Source organism: Trichosurus vulpecula, chromosome X (genome assembly GCF_011100635.1).
Source record: "Trichosurus vulpecula isolate mTriVul1 chromosome X, mTriVul1.pri, whole genome shotgun sequence".
NCBI classification, from domain to species: Eukaryota; Metazoa; Chordata; class Mammalia; order Diprotodontia; family Phalangeridae; genus Trichosurus; species Trichosurus vulpecula.
The window spans coordinates 41,181,111-41,198,075 of NC_050582.1; positions in this window are offsets into that span (position 1 = coordinate 41,181,111).

Consider the following 16,965-nt stretch of genomic DNA (forward strand, 5'->3'; position numbering starts at 1 on the left):
AAAATTATGTAGAACCATTCATTGTAAACTAAAAATAAAAATAAATATTAAAAAAAATTAATCTCAGCTCCACCATTCCCTCCCTGTGTGACCTTGGGTAAGTCCTTTCCCCTCACTGGGCCTCCATTTTTCCAGCTGTATGCTGAGATGATCACTAAGGTCCCTTCTGGCTCTGACATTCTATGAGCTTCTGTAACTTTCTATTTTATTTGAACTTTTTACCCCTCCTGTGAGCGTTCTCCACCTGGCACTTAGTGCACAAGAAACAAGCAAGGACCGAGTCTGTCGAACTTCCCTCAGCATTGTAGACATCGTAGTGCCACGTATGCAAAGTTCCTTGAGAAATACTTCCTCAATGATTTTTTTAAAATGCCTTATTACAGTGGAAACTTAAGTAAATGTCACTGGGAAGCTTTGTGCTAACCCAGAAACTCAGAATGTCTGACCTGGGAGGGACCTTGGAGACCAGCCACTATAACCCCCTCATTTGGAGGAGGAGGACATGGAGGTCCAGACCAAGGAAGGGACTTACCCAAAGTCACGTAAAGTCAGCTGTCGAACCCAGACTCAGACCTAGGCTTTCCAATTCTAAACCCCAGGTTTAGGTTCCAAATAAGTTATTAAAAAACCACCCTGAAAATCAAAGCAGCACAGATTTGGAGGAACAAAATGGCAAAGGAAGGGCAGGTCTGCTGACTGGCTTCTAGCTAACAGTTCAGCATGGAAAGACAAATGCAGTCATCCTCTTCTTCAGAAACATTCAGTCTTCCCTCTCTCCCCCTTTTTTTAATTGTACAGAACATATCTGTGAAACAAATGTTGAGCACCATGGAAATAAATAACTGAATCCAATGACTTTATGATACAACAAAGCCTCTTCTTCCTGTTGAATAATGGCTACCTGCCCACTGCTTTCCCCAGAGTGGAGGGCTAGAATCAGCCAAAAGAGATTCAAGCATGGAAACTGCAGATGCTCAAAATAGACAAATCCCAAACTTCTGAAAGACCTAAGACAGAAATTGAACAGCCCCCCTATTGTTAACTGGCAACAATATGTGCAGGTAGGCCCTGCTCAGTGGAAACCCCACTATGTGCAAATCTGCACTGAGAAAATAGCTAAATCAGAGGCTTCTGTAATTCACATGAGAGAAGAATGTATGGAGCCAAAGACATTGAGAGTTGGAAGAGACCATAGATGATATCTGGTCCAGTTCATTCATTTTTCACAGGAAGAAACTGAGGCCCATTAGAGGGGAAAGAGCTTGACAAAAGTTGCAAATCTGCTTACTACTAGAGCCAAGACACTCACTCCAGTGCTCATCCTATCACTACTCCAGTGTTCCTTTATGAAGAGAGTTGCCATAAAGCTCCTTAAAGTAGTGAGTTCCCCTACTGGTTTGAAAATGCTATGTTATTTGCAAAATTTTGATTTATCCACAATTTTTATGAAATGTATAGTGGGAAAAAAATGGGTTCTGGAGTCAGAAGACCTAGATTCAAATGCTGCCTTTGCTACTGGCCTGTTGGTGTGACCCTGGTTAAGTCCCATCTCTCTAGGTTTCAGTGTCTTCCTCTATAAAATGAGAGAGTTTGGCTACGTGATTTCGATTTTCTATTCTAAATTCTATTATCCTCTGATTACTGGACAATCTACAAAGGCCTTTGTTCTGTATCCTTCCAAAAATATGGCACCAAGAATAGAACACAATACTCCAGGTGTGCTCTGACCAGGGCAGAGTGCCATGGGAATATCACTTCCTTAGTCCTAGGAATTGTGGCTCTCAATGTACCTTAAGATTACATTAATTTTTTTTAAACTTCCATGTCACACCATTCAGACTGAGGTCCCCAATTCTACCTATCCTCACTCTATTCTACCCAATTGAAAAGACCAAGGTCATGAAATATGAGCATCCACATTTGCTCTCATCCCCACCTCAGATACCTTTGACTCTCCACCCTCCATCTTATCTCATCGTTCCCTCTTGACTGAGAGGAATAGGTGTCCTATATCCTCTCTACATCTAACTGTTCTTCCTATGTCCTTGATTCCAACTATTTCCTGTTTCTGGAAGAACCCTGTTCATTAGCTGCTGCTTAGTGTTTATACTGATGGTTATATACCCCTAGTACTCTAGATACAATAAATGGATTGACAGTCTCTACCCTAAAATGTTGTTTGTTTGTTAAGAACCCACATAGACATGTATGTGGCAAATGTCTTTTTGGTGGTGTCTTTACATTTAATTTGTGAGAATTTGGGGTAGGAAAGCACGAATGGGAAATGGAGAAAAGATGAGGGCATTTATTCCACCAAGATAGGCTGCTATGGTACATTGGAGCAAAGAGTGGATCAGTGGAATGGAGTCCTGGATTCAAAACCTAGCTCTACCACCTACAACCTATGTGGCCTTGACAAACCACTTCTCATCTCTGAACCTCAGTATTCTCGCCTGTAAAATGAAAGTCTTCTACTAGATCAGCGGTGTCAAACTTAAACAGAAATGGAGGCACTGATCTGTACATAAGGATGCCTGTGGGATGCATATTGACTTAGTTTTGAAATGTAATGTTATCTATGGGTTTTTATATTTTTATTTATTTTCTAATGACATTTTAATCTGGTTGGGCCACACTCAGGGGTATAGCCAGTGGCATGTGGCTTGTGGTTGACAGCTCTGCACTAGATGATCTCTGTGGACCCCTCTAGCTTTGGATACAATGGTTGGCAGATTGTGATGAGGTTTGGCTCCCAGGCTGGTCTTAGAACTCATCTTTATTTGAAGATAGGCATGAACAGCTACCCTTGACATCCTTTCTTTGGCTTTCTTCTCCTTGATTTTGATACTGTGTTTGAAACTGCTAGCCACCTCCTCTTGCAACTCAATTCTCCTCTGGCTCTTTTCCTATCTTTCTGGCTGATCCTGGTCCTTTCCTTGGTTTCTTCTGCCTCTCAGATCCTAACTGCACACATCACCAAGGTTGTGTTCAAGGCCATCTACTATTCTTTGTCACCATTCTTTTATTCATAGAGTTCATCCATTCCCATGGCTTCAACTACCAGCTCTCTAAATGATTCCAAATTTTCAAGCTAAATTTTGAATTTCCCCCTCAGACCTAGTCCCATATCTCTGGCTGCTGCCTGGACATTTTCCCCTCAAACTCAGCATGCCTAGAGCCCAAATCATCACCCACCCACTGACCCCCAAACCCAGTTCCAACTGTCTGGTTTTCCCGCCTGTCAGTAGCACACCATTGTTCTCATCAGGAAGGTTCAAGCCTTTGGAATTATCTTGGACTCCTCCCTCTCTGTCCTCTCTCATCCCTCAATCACCAAGTCTTGTTGATTTGTTCTTTGAAGCATTTCTCTTCTCTTCCCCTTAATCTCCATTGAGGCCCACCCTCATCACTGCACACCTGGATTATTGCAACAGCCTCCTAGCTAACCCTTCTGGCTCCAGGCTCTCCCCCTCCCCCTAATCCATTTTGTACCCCACTGCCAAACTGATCTGCCTTAAAACACCACTTTGATCCTGTCCCTTGCCTGTCCAGAAACCTCCTATTATCTCCTGCAGCTAGGCTAAACCCTGCTTGGCTCTGGGGGCCCTCCACAATCTGGCCCCATCCTAAAAAAGAGGGCTCCTCTGCTTTGCAGAAACCCATTAGTGCGCCATTCCATTTACCCTCCTCCTTATGGAGCCCTGTTTGAGAAACATGGCTCCGAGGTCATCAGGATCATCCATACAAACATATGGACTTTGAGTCAATTTAGGAAGAGACAGAATGACCATATCTGCTTTGCTAGAGTGATGATGTTTGGGGGGAGTATGGGTTGTACTAAATGATCTCTGAGTTCCCAACTTTCAAATGATGTGATCCTATAATAGCTTAGCCAATCTTCTTTCCCAGTTCTCCTCAGTACCTGACCACCACACTGTTCCTGTCAGTCTCCTCACTTTTCCAGTAACCTCCTATGTTCCTCTGTACCTCCATGACTTGGTACGCATCGGTCCCCTCCCTAGAATGCTCCCCCTTCACTCCACCGGCTGTCCAAATCCTACCCATTCTATCCTCCAGGGGCTGATCTTTAAGATTGTTACATCACAGAATACACAGCAGTATTCCCATGCTATGGACAGAAGAATAGTAGTAACATCATAAAACCCACAGGCTTGGAAAGGGCCCTAGATATCATATTCTTCCTTTGTCAGATAGAGAAACTGAGACTCAGGAGATGAGAAGTGACTTTCCTCACATTCTATAGCTAGCAAGGGTCAAAGCCAGGATTTGAACCAAAGTCCCTTGACTCCCAGGTCTGAGATCTTTCCATTATTCTCTGTCTCTCGCTCTTGTCTGTCTATCTCTCGGTCTGTCTCTGTCTCTCCTCTCTTTCTCCTCTCTCTGTCTCTCTGTTTCTCTCTTTCTCTCTCCTTCTTCTCTCTGTCTCTGTCTCTGTGTCTCTCTCTTTCTCCTCTCCTCTCTGTCTCTCTGTCTCTCTCTCTGTCTCTCGCCCCCTGTGCCTTCCCCCTTCCCTTTATTCTCCCTTGTCAGAGAGGATTGGTAACTACTTCAGCTAAAGTCAGTTTGGGCAAGGTAGAAGAGCAGGGGTAACCTCCTGTGTGGAAGGGGCCAAGGGAGCAGATGGAGGCTGTGAAGACGGGAAGATATCATGGACCCAGCTTCAGAGAGAAGTTGTACTCACCATTTCCCCCCAGTCTGAGACTAGACCATCATAAATATAAAAGCAGGAAAGGACCTAAAAGGCCTTTGCATCCAATCACTGCTTTCTACAAGCTCATTAGTGTGCCCTTCCATTGTCTCCATGTAGAGTCCCAATTCCTGTTTTAGAAACAGTTTCAAGGGCAGCAGGACCCTGCACCGGTATAAACAGACTGACTGATTCAATTTAGGCTAAAGTCATACTAAGGAAGCACTTTGATTTTTATTTATTTCCCCATCTCCAAAATGGGATAATGTTACCTGTCACACCTACCTCATAGGATAAAATGATTTCATAGCTATGCACTTGCTTTGAAGAGGCAAGAGTGCTGAGTTTTTGACCAACCACAAACTAATAATAATAAGAAGAAGAATTAACAAACAGAGCCATGGTTTCTCAAACTCAGAGACCATGGAACTCTTGTGCAGTTTTGTTTTTTTTTTATGCTGTGGAATCTCAGCCCTGGCACGGTACCAGGGCAGTGCCTGTGAGTGTGGAAAAGTACATAAATGGCTGTATGTCTGTCCTTCCAGGTTGCTCCTGCCAGGGACCCCCTGGAGACAATGTGTAGAATCCTAAGCTGGGGATTTGAGGGGGCTGATGCCTGCCCAAGTTGGGTAACTCTTTTGAATGGCCAGCTAGTTGTAAAAAATATTGATTTCATTTCTTTTACTACCTGTGTCATAAACTGGGCTTTGTGTGTGCATTTGAAGCAGGGGGCGGGGTAGGGTACTGAGCTGGTAGATGATTTTGAAAACATATCTGCACAGCTGCAATCACAATGTGGTTAAAATGCCACTAGCTGCATTTCTCAAGTGGTTTGCTAGCATGGGACGTTCAAACAACATAAGAAATAAAGTAACAAAATATGTTGTGGGATTGGAATCCAGCAGCTCTGCAAACGTGGCAAAGTGTGTTCCTCATAATCACTGGAATCAATAGATTCTCACAATGCAAAAAAGCCCCAATAAGATGACACTGCCAAGTTCCTCTTGAATTGCAGGCTCCCCGCATCAGAAGCTGGCTCCTTGTGCTACCACCACCCAAGCAGCTCCTCCTTGGACTTCAACCTTGGGACCTCTACCTCTCACTCCTAGAGGGGTATCCCTCTTCGAGTGGGGGTCACTCAAATCACTGTACTCCTATTTTATTTAGAGAGCATTTTACTACACTGTGAGCCAGGCAGAGGAAAAGCCATATAGACACATTCAAGTTCTGGATGGACAGTATAGTCACAGAGGCCAGTTTTTCATACACGATATTGTACAATTTAGAGCAAGAAGGACCTTTGGAGATCATCTAGTCCACGGGTTGCCAACTTGGGGTATTTGTACCCCCAGGAGCAATGAGAAGGTTGTCAAGGCAGAAGGCTGAATATTTGGTCAATAACTATATTATCCTATTGAAATATTCCAGAAATTCCAAATCGATTTTCCAACCAATGAAGTCACACAATTTCTGGCATGCCCTTGAAGAAGAAAAATTAATTAATCCTTTATCTTCTCAATGTATATGCATGGGAAACTCTAGAATTTATTTCTTTTTCATTTGGAATAAAGGGCCTGGGAAGGTTTAGAGAAAGGCCATGAAGTATGGGGAACTAAAACAAAGTTGGGAAGTTAATCCAGTCCCCACATAAATCTGGCTTCCCTTTTTAATTCATGCTGATTTCACCCCCAAAGATAAGCCTGGCTCCCTCAGCCCCTTGGTCCTTAAGGAAAACAAATTCCTTTCTGGCTGGATTCCAGCTACACCCCAAAGTTCATTTCCAAGCTCCGCTGATTGTTTCATCCTTCCCAGTTCCCATGCCCCCAACTTTCTTGAGCTTGCCTCTCTCCCTGGACCCCTCAGCCTAGGTCAAGGTCTTCACAAGCTCTGCCTCCTCCTCCTCCTCTTGATTAACTTAATTCTTTCCCCCCACCCCCCACTTTCTTTTTACTTCCTTCAGCCCTTGCCTTTAGTAATCTTAATTCCTCTTCAGTGCCCCCTTTCCTCTTCCTGGCTCTGTTCTGGTCTGATCCTTCCCCTCACACATCCCTCCCCCACACCTATCCCGGACCCAGTCCTTCTGTGTTGCTATTGTTCTGTTTCCTCTCCCACTCATTACTGGGGTGATCCTCCTTCGACCAATCAGAACTGACAGCTACACAGCAGCTGCATTTATAGAAAGAAGATTAATTCTGTCTATGGTCAAAAAAGGAGTATAAGTAACCCACATGTATATATGTGTTGGGGGGAGTGTTGGTCACCACACCCTAACCCCTTAATAAGGGGTTATTGAAGCAAGGTGTATAAATCAAAACTATTTTAGGACCTGAATACTGAAGAGCTGTTTTCAGCCAGGTAGCTAGCTATAGGTGGAGACAGGTTAATCACTCATCATCCAAATAGGCCTATTTAAGGCGATTTTACAAGGCTCTCCTATATTCATATTGCTTACGTGTGAATCTGGCCCAAGAGGCCATTTTCTCATTCCTGGTGTTCAGGAAAGCAGCCACTGACATGGAAATGGAGTCTTTCTTCAGTGTCAGCCATGTTTTAAAAGGGCCCCAAGAAAAGTCTGAAGGTTCATAAAAACAAGAAACACGTCAACAATTGTTTCAGACTGTGTGAAGCTTGCTTTCTTTCAAAAACTTGGGAGTTGAGGGGTAAAGGAGAAGATAGAAAAACCAAAATTCTATTTAGCAAAGAAGGAAGTTTGGGTCAAGGTGATTTGCTATTTTATTCATTTCATGAGCATTTATTAAGCAGCTGCTGTATGCCAGGCATTGTGCTAAGGTGCTGGGAATAGAAAACCAAAAGTGAAATAATCCCTCTCCTAGAGGAACATTCATTGTTTCCATTGGGGAAAACAATATTGTACACAGATAGGTAACACAAAATATTAGATAGACAAAGTAATATTGACTGGGAAGCATAACTGGAAGGATTCCAGTAGAAGGTGGTTCACGAAAGAAGCTTGGAAAGAAGCTAGAGATTCTAAGAGGAAAAGGGTGAGGAGGGAGGGAATTCAAGGCATGAAAATGGGAGGCAGAATTGTCTCTTCCCATCACCTCTCCCTCTCCCACCCCCACCCCCAGCACCCATCCCACACATACTCCAAGCAAGCATAAAGAAAAATAGCAGGTCTGGGCACCATGATCTCACGGTGGACAAGATCCAGCTTAATAGAAGCAGTACTTCAACAGAGCAAGAAATAGGAAATGGGATGGTTTCTGGGCTTTACTTAAATTGAAGAGTGATGATAGCTTAGCCAGGACCAGCTACAGGAACAATAAAGTCAGTCAAATTTGTTTTTGATTCATACTCTAACACCCTGTCCCAGGCCTTTCAGGCTAGCCTCCTGTATTCTAGGAAATAACTGTGCATGCACAGGATGAAGGGAGATCTGGAGATCTGGAGATCTGGCTAAGCAATAGGCTCGAAGGGAAGATCTTGGGGTTGATCCCACAGAAAAGGAGCTAATTAGATCTTTGCATTATGAGAGGTGTCTAGGAGTGGCAGTTTCACAATCCCAGTGTACTCTGCTGTGCTCTGAGCCCAAATGAAGTACCATGCTCATGTTCTGGGTAGCACAGTGCATGAGGGGCATTGAAAAGCTGGAGAGCACCAAGAAGAGGATTACCAGGATGGGGAAAGAACTAAAAACAGGCCATGTGAGAATCCATCGAAGGAAGTAGAGAGCATTTAGCTTGGAGAAGAGAAGACTTGGAGGTGAGGGATGAGGCACAAGTGATATCTTTAAGTATTTGAAGGACTATCATGGGGAAAAGAGATTCTGTTCCAATTGACCCCAGACAGCAGAACTAGGAAGGTACAAAAGGGGAAAGATTTAGATTTGGTATCAGGAAAATGTTTCTAACAACTAGAACTATCTCAAAATGGAATAGGCAGCATCAGGAGCTAACAGACCTCACCAGAGGTCTTCAAAAAAAAAGCTGGAGGACCATTGCATGGGTTTGTTGTAGAGGAAGGTAGAAGAAGGACTGTTGTCAGCTCTGACATGTGTAAGCACAAGATGGTGGGGGCATGACTAGACAGAAGATCAAACAAAAAAGATCTGAGGGTCTTAGTAAATTATAATCTCAATATCAGTCAGCAGAGTAATATGGAAGCTAATGGATCCTAGACTACATTAAGAGAGGCACAGCTCCAGGAATCAGAAGGTGAGAGTTCCACAGTACTCTGCCCAAATCAGGTCACACTTGGAGTACTAGATTCAGCTTGGGGTACTTCATTTTAGGAAAGACAGGAATACAGTGATAATCTGGAGGGCACTCATAAAATGACAGCCTAGAAGATGAAAAGCCTCAGGCCATATGAAGATCAGTTGAAAGAGCTGATGGTGTTAAGCCTAAAGAGACTGGGCTGATGTTAGAGGTATAATAGCTGTCTGAAGTATCTGAAGACTGTCTTGTGGAAGACTGATCAGCCCTGTTCTGCTTGTCCCCTGAGGGCAGAACCAAAACTGATGTGTGAAAGTTGCAAAGAGGTCGATTTAGGTTCAATGTCAGGACAAAGTTCCTAACTGTTAGAGCTGTCCTATAGTGGAATAGTCCGCTTTAGGTGGGCATGAACTCTTCTAGTACAGGCTGGAAGACCACTGGCCATGGGTGGGGTGGGGGTTGTTGTAGACAAGATTCCTTCTGCTACAGCTTAGCCTAAATGGTCTCTGTGGCCATGAGAAAGCTTCTAACTTATTCACGTGAAGACTGAGGAACCTCAGTGTGTTACATTTTTAAATACCCATAAGGTCTCAGAGGAATGGTGGACCTAAAGGAATGAATTGCTAATGGAGGAACTTCAGGCATCAATGACAAGAGAGATTTGGAAGGCGGAAATCTTCCTAGGGCCACTTAAATCCAGCTGAATGAATTGGGAATCTCCTGCCTTGGTGTAAAAGTGACCCATGTGAAAGGTTTCAACTTAGCAAAAAAAGTAGCAATGTGGCTTGGGATTCTCCTGAAGAGAGACGGGACAGCAGCCCATGTCCCCCTCCCTGTCTACCCCACCCCATTTCCCAGAACTACCTCATTTTCAACATCTTAAGCCTCTTTTTTCCATCAAGCCCCCACCAGACTGTGGACAGTGGCACTGGGTATGGAATTTGGGCCTGTCCTTCCTGTAATCACTGAGTCGCTTTAGGATGAATGCTGTACATTAAGAGGCGAAGTGTGTGCTTTCATTGGCCAAAAGCACATCCGCACATTTGCCAGATGATCACTGGGTCTAATGAATGAAGAGGCCCAGTTGCTTCCATTTGTCAGCTCCTGCCTGGCAGCTAGGGGCTGTTAGGGGATGCCCAGCCCGCTCTGGCTCTGCTGGCGGCAGCGGCTCACAATGCAAAGTGTGTAAAGGGGCAAGAGTAAACAAGAAGGCACTGCTGTTGTTGGACCTCAAAATTATTTACAGAGCACAAGCTTTACCATCCAAAAGGCCCTTTTTCCATCAGTGGGTCAAAGCCAGCATACTCTTTCTGTATACAAACATCTGCTGCAGTCATGAAAGGAAATGTTAAAGTTTCAATAAGCGCACTTGTGGCTGCATCCTCGCAGCTCTCAATGCCAGCAGACCATCTCGCTGGAAAATCTAATGGAAGAAGCGAGTTACTGTCTAGCCAGGTTCCCCCAAATGGGGGCTTGGATTGGGGCAAGGGGCCTCCCAGAGCCTCACCCCAGGAATAACTGCAATCAGAGCATGAACTAGTAACAAACTAAGGGACAGCATCTAGCCAGAACAGAAACAGACCTGGATTTTTCTATATCTAAAGATTGCAGTTTTAATCTAGACTCACTCTATGGGCCTGACTCCCTGAGCTACAGTTTCTCCATATGTATAATGGACATAAGAAGATGTCTGCCCACCTCCCAGAGTGGCATTAGAGAACCCAGCAGACACTTACTTTCATGTTTCAATGGCTCCTGAAGCTCATCAGCATGGACACCCCTTGCACCAAAGAGGATCACAGTCCATCCACGCTTCCTTATACTGGGCCCTCTTGGTTCACGGCTTTCCCTAAACCCTCTATAAAAGATCTGGGAAGCCAGAAGCCTTCCACTGGTTACTTGATTATTTGGTAGATGCCAGTACAACACTTGGGTATGTCCATCTGTTATGTCTCCCCCTCACTACATGAATGGTCCTCCTTAGCCAGTGGCTAATAGGCAGAGGTTACCCCAGCCCCAGAACCTCCCCCCCAACACACCACACACACACACACACACACACACAAGTATAGAATCCCATTAGCTCTGGCTTCCTAAAGTCTAAATCAACCCAAGTTTGGCCCAAATGTTTTTCATATTAAAAGGTGAATTTAAATGTGTCAATGTACAGAATGTGTAGAGGTACAGAAACTCAAAGTATGTAGAGCCAGGTCCAAATAACAAAGGTAGGCTGTTCAGCAACCCAACCAATGTGCCAAAAATGATGTCTAAAATCCCAGAGTTACAAGGATCTGAAAACACTAACCAAACACTTTGGGTTAGAATTTACTCTCCCTCCCAATCCTTTTCCCCCCTCCCTTTTTTGGGGGTGGGGGGGTGAGTTGGCTGGTTTTCTTTGCATCATAAAATATGTGTGTGACAGGAGATTGGGTAGGAAAATCAAAGATAGTAACTCAGTTGAGAGATAAAGGATGATTTTGCTCCATTCAGTACCTTGCTGGGTAGTTCTAACTCTCATGATAAAAAGGAGGTATGAGTTATCATGTTGGAAATTCTGAGTCAGATAAAATATTTACTACCCACATAAAAAAAAAACAACTGTAGGCTCCATATGAGTATTCTTGCATCATATTTCGGTTATAAGTTTAAATAATTATAAGTGGTAATTTTATATTTTTAATAATTTTATGTTATAATAAGTTATCATTTTAAATAATTGTCAGAACCAAGGTTCATAGGCTCATAGATTTAGAGGCAGAAGGAACACTCCAGCTCATCCAGTCCAACCCCTTTGTCTTACAGTTGAGGACCCTGAGCTGCAGAGGTGAAGTAACTTACCCAAGGTCTCCTAGGCAGCAAAGCTGGGGTTTGAACCCAGGGACTCCGACTCCAAATCTAGCCCTCTTCCTTCTATACCACTATGTGAATGGCACCTAAAAGTCAAGGGAAACATAAGTTTCTTTCACTATCTTTCCCCTAAAATCATTTTCACAGTATCATAAATTATATATTCTTCCTATAGGTAAAACCCTGAGAAGCAGGATAGGGTAGTGGTTAGAGGGCCAACCTTGAAGTAAGGAAGACTTGGGTTCAAGTCCTGCTTCCAGCCCATACTAGTTGTATAGCCATGGGCAAGTCACTTAGCCTCTCAGTCTCCCCTAGCAGCTCTCTAAGATTAGTAGGGGTGGGGATTCATTGAGGAAATCAATCAAGTCACCTCACCCCATTTAACATAAGGGAGAAAATGCTACCCCCAGGTACTTTAATTAGGTTAGGACAAGTCTCATTCATCAACCAAAGACTTGAAGAGAAGTTGCTGATCTATATTGATAAAGGGAGTCTCCATATGGGAAGGTCCTTGTAAGGACCTTCAATCATTGTAATGATGAAATCCCAAGTCTAGAGAGGGGGAAATTTTTTTCAGAGTGCCAACCAATGTGGGTTTTTCTCTGCCTTTTAAGAAGTCTGTTGCTCACATGGGACAAAAGCAAGAGTAGAAGACAATAATAATCAGATGCTAGATCCCCTGACCCCCAAACCCATGGTCAGAATGCCATAAATCTAGACAGGAAAGCTGTTCTTGAGTTTCTATGAGGATGGAACAACATAGCTGTTCTCCAACAAGAATAGTGAAGGATTTTCCAGTGAGGAAGAAGGGATAAGAAGACCTACATCATCATTTAGATTTGGTCACACTTCTCTTGGTCTCTAAAGCCTTTCTTGGCTCCCCATTGCTTGCTAAGAAAACCTCAAGATCCTCTGGCTAGCATTCAAGGCCTTCTACAATATGAAATACCTCTACCCTTCAGGTCCTACCTCCTATTATTCCCTTTCGCACACTCCAAACAAACTGGACTACTCTTGAGCCACTGAACACAGGAATATAGGATCACAGTGCCATAGATCTAAAACTAGAAGGGGCCTCAGAGACCATATAGTCCAAAACCTCCATTTTACAGATGAAGAAACTGAGGCAGGGAGAAGTTAAGTGACTTGCCCAACATCACCCATAGGATCCTAGAGAGAAACTGGAAGGGACCTCAGAGGCCATCTAGTCCAGGTGAGAGCCCCATACAACTGGCCTTTGGAACCAAAGGTTATATACAAAGGAAGAAATTGAAGGGACTTGCCCAAGGTCATACAGATAGTAAGCATCAGGGATCCTCTGGTTCCAGAGCTAGCACTCTTTCCATCTGCCAGTCCTATTCTCTTCCACTTCTTTGTCTTTGCTTACAACCTGCATGGGATGGATAGTTGTGAAGACTTCACAGGGGTATGTCTAATGGAGAGGTTTTGGGATTTGGCCTTGTAATTTTGGGAAGGCATGCCCTTCACCCTCTCTCTCTCAGATGTTAGAAGATAATGAACTTCCTGTGAGCTATTTGTTCTCTGCTCCGGGAAGGGTCTCTCCTTCCCCCATCCCATTTCTCCTCCTAGACTTTCAGACACCACCCTGGCAGTTGAGTTCTGATACGGAAAAACCTGAATGAACCGGATCAATCTTGGTCCTCTGTGTAGTTTTCACGCCTAGACTGTAAGCCCACCCCCACCCCAGCCAATGGTGAGAAGGGATAGAGGTGGGTGGGAATCTTTTTTCATTAAGACTATAAATTAAGGCAGGTTCCCTTTTACCTCGCCTCCTCCCTTATGGAGGTGTGCCCAAATCTTGCAAGGTTTGTAGAATAAAGTTACTTTGTTTCTCTTAAAGATGTCTCTCCTATTATTTAAAAATTCTGTCCCATACACAACCCATGATGTCTACAATCCTTTCTTGCTCTAAATTCTACAGCCTTATGAAATGCCACCTTCTCTGATAGGTCCTGTGGGTAAATGGCTTCCCCCCACTCACCAAGGCTTCACATGGAACTTTGTTTCCAACTCGCTAATACACTTATCATGAAATGTCTATTTTCTTTATCTGTGCCACTCCCTCCCCTAGAGTGTAAGGTCCATGTGGGCAGATCTCGAGGTTTCATCTAAATATTGTATATACCTCCAGGTCTTGCCCATTATTCAGCAGGTGTTTAATAAGCATATTTTTAGTTTAATTGTTAATAGAAAGAAACCAGGTTAGCTACACTCAGTCATTTGGGGTGGGGGTGGGGGGAGCATCCTGAACCAACATTTAAGGGTCAAAAGAAGCATGTCAGAAAGGAAATAGATATTGCTCAAAGACATGAAGTAAAAACAGAGGAAAGAGTACCAGCTCTCTTATTCCTCTTTTTCCTTTTGCTGGCTTCTCACTTTTTTCCACTCATTCAACAAATCTTTATTCAATGCCTACTATGTGTATGTCTGTGCTAGGCACTGAGTGGGATAAATGCAAAAGGAAAAAAAGAAAAAGAACCATTTTTCTTCTCTCCCTCACTCCCCATAATTCAGCAGCAAGGAGGGTTGGATCAGGGAGCATCCAAAAAGCATCCCTTCAAGGAGACATCTGTGCCAGGAATTTCCGACAGCCCCTAAGGGGAGTGACAGATTGATGTGTGTCTAGGTGGGACTAGCCCAGGGGGAGATCAATGTGGACTGGCAGTCTGCCCTGACCCGTTCCAAGGGGTCTGCTCCAGCTGCAGATGACCTCACTCAGTTTTCCCCTGTTCTCATCCTGTTTTCTTTTTCTTTTTTTTTTTAACTTAGAAATACAGCATTTCTTTTGTATAAGGCGTAATAGGTCATTGCCTCCTTCCAGATCCCTTCTTTTGACCTGGACAAGACTGTTTTCGGAGCTCACTTAGAAAACATTGTCCACCCAGAATGTGACACGAACCAAACTTCCAGTCACTCTGTGCTCCTTGTAATTTTGAATGACTGCCTGTCAGATGACCACTTGTTGGGTGTGTTGGAGTGGGGATTCTTGTTCAGGTACGATCTGGACCTCTGAGGTTCCTTCCAACTCAGAGACTCTATAAATAGGAAATCAAGTAAAAGACAAAGCCACAACCAGGACTCCAGAGTCCCTAAGAAAGGAAAGGTCCCTCTCCTGGGGCAGCCCATTGATTTTCAAAGGTCTATGGCTTAATCAAGATAAAATCCTAGGGATTTGCCTGAGGCTTAGATAGGTCAAGTGACTTGCCCAGAGTATCAAGGAAGTATCAAGGCTGGATTGGAATTCAGGTCTCCTTGATTTCAAGCCCAGAAATCTAGGCCATTACACTAAGCTGCCCTACAATGAAGGAAAAGGGATTTTCTTAAAGGCTTCCAGATTTTTAACTTCAATTTTTGGTAAATGATACCTCAAGAAAACAAGAGGCAGCATATTACAATGGAAAGAAGGTGGCATTTGGAATTGGAAACGTGAAATTTCAATCCTGGCTCTGCTACCTATTACCTGGGTGATCTTGGGCAAGTACCTTCCCCTCTCTGGCCCTCAGTTTCCTTCTCTGTCAAATGAGCATGTTAGACTAGATGACCTCTAAAGTTCTTTTCAGTTCAGTCAGTCTATGAAATGCCATGGCATTTGGTAAACTATCTGAACTATTCCTGGTTCTCCCCTGGCCCCTTTAAAGTTTACAAAAAAAACTTTCTTCAAAATATCCTCGTGAGGAAGGTGACAGAACACCTGACTAAATTTGTCCCCATTCAGTAGCACAGACAGCCCAGAAAAAAGAGAGACTGCTATGTTGCTTTTCTTCTTTCTCCTTCCCTTTCCCCAAGAAACAGAGAGGTCTTTCACTAGCCCTATAGGCCTTTTCACCTATGCCCAGGCTCTCTATACCCAAGCACATCCCAAACTGGGGATCATACTTCCTAAGGTCTTTTATCTCAGCTCATGTGCACAGACCCTCCCCCCATCCCATGGTTCCTCCAAACCCAGTGGAATTATAATCATGCTTCAATTACCCCCAAAGCTGTCCCAGTATTGTAAGGATGCTTTTGCCTGGTGTAAAATACTTCCCTGATTCACCTCCCAGAAGGTTCTTTCCAATAGCTAAAGGCATAGCTCATGGTCAAAAGATGCCCTTTGGTAGGATTAATTCTTTCCAGGGGTGGAGAACCTGCAGCCTCGAAGCAACACCCTCTAGGTCCTCAAGTGAGGCCCTTTGACTGAGTTTAAGTTTTACAGAACAAATCATTTTATTAAGGGGATTTGTTCTGTGAAGTTTGGATTCAGTCAAAGCCTTGAGGCCACAGGTTCACCACTGCTGCTAAGCTGTCAAGGTGCCTCCAGCCCTCAGTGAATGGATTTGAGATCCCTTACTGACAGCAGACTTTGATAACAGGGAAGGGGAGGGGATATGTGAATAAAACCAAGAGGCTAGGGGGTGTATGAAAGGGGTGACTGAGGTGGGGAGGAAGGGGCCCCCAATAAAGAATACCAATTGGGACTACTTCACAATTATGCTGAGGGCCAGACCTCCTGGGCGCATGGATTCTGGACAATCACTAGCTTTCTCCAGACTTCCTCATCTGTACTTTTCATTCTCAAAGCTCCTTGCAGCTTTGGCTTGCTTAGCTCCATTGGTGTGCCCATGAAGCGACTCCTCTCTCCCTTTGGGGTCTGTTGAAGAACTAACTCATCCATCAGCGACCAGAGCAGAATGCTTCTTGAGTCTTGAGACAACTGTATGTACATAGGTCAAACTACGGAGTGAATGAACACTGTGCTCCCTCACACAGTGATTACAAAATACTAATAATCTGGCAGATTGGTATGGATTGAGGGGGAGAGAAGAAAGAAGCAGTGAGTCTGACAGACAGGGCACTAGGCAGCTGAGAGTGACCACCTTAACCAACTTAGGCAAGCTACCCCCACTCTGCCACCTCTAGTCTGTCCATTTGTAAAATGAGATCATCGGAAGAGCCTTTTATTGGCTACCAAATGAGATAAGAGAAGTGAAAACCCCCAGAAAAGAAAACCGAATTGATCCATATACTTCCCTCCATTCAGGAGAAAAATAGTTCCACATAGCTATGGAAAGAGAACCCAGAGGACTGGGCACCTGATCTGCTGCCATCGTCCAGCCATTTTGAATGTTAGGCCGTGGGCGAGCTCCTTCCCCCTCTCTGGGCTTCAGAGTTATGCTCTGCAAAACTGAAGAGATCACTCTCGATAGTCGCTAAGGTCGAGTTCAGTTTGGA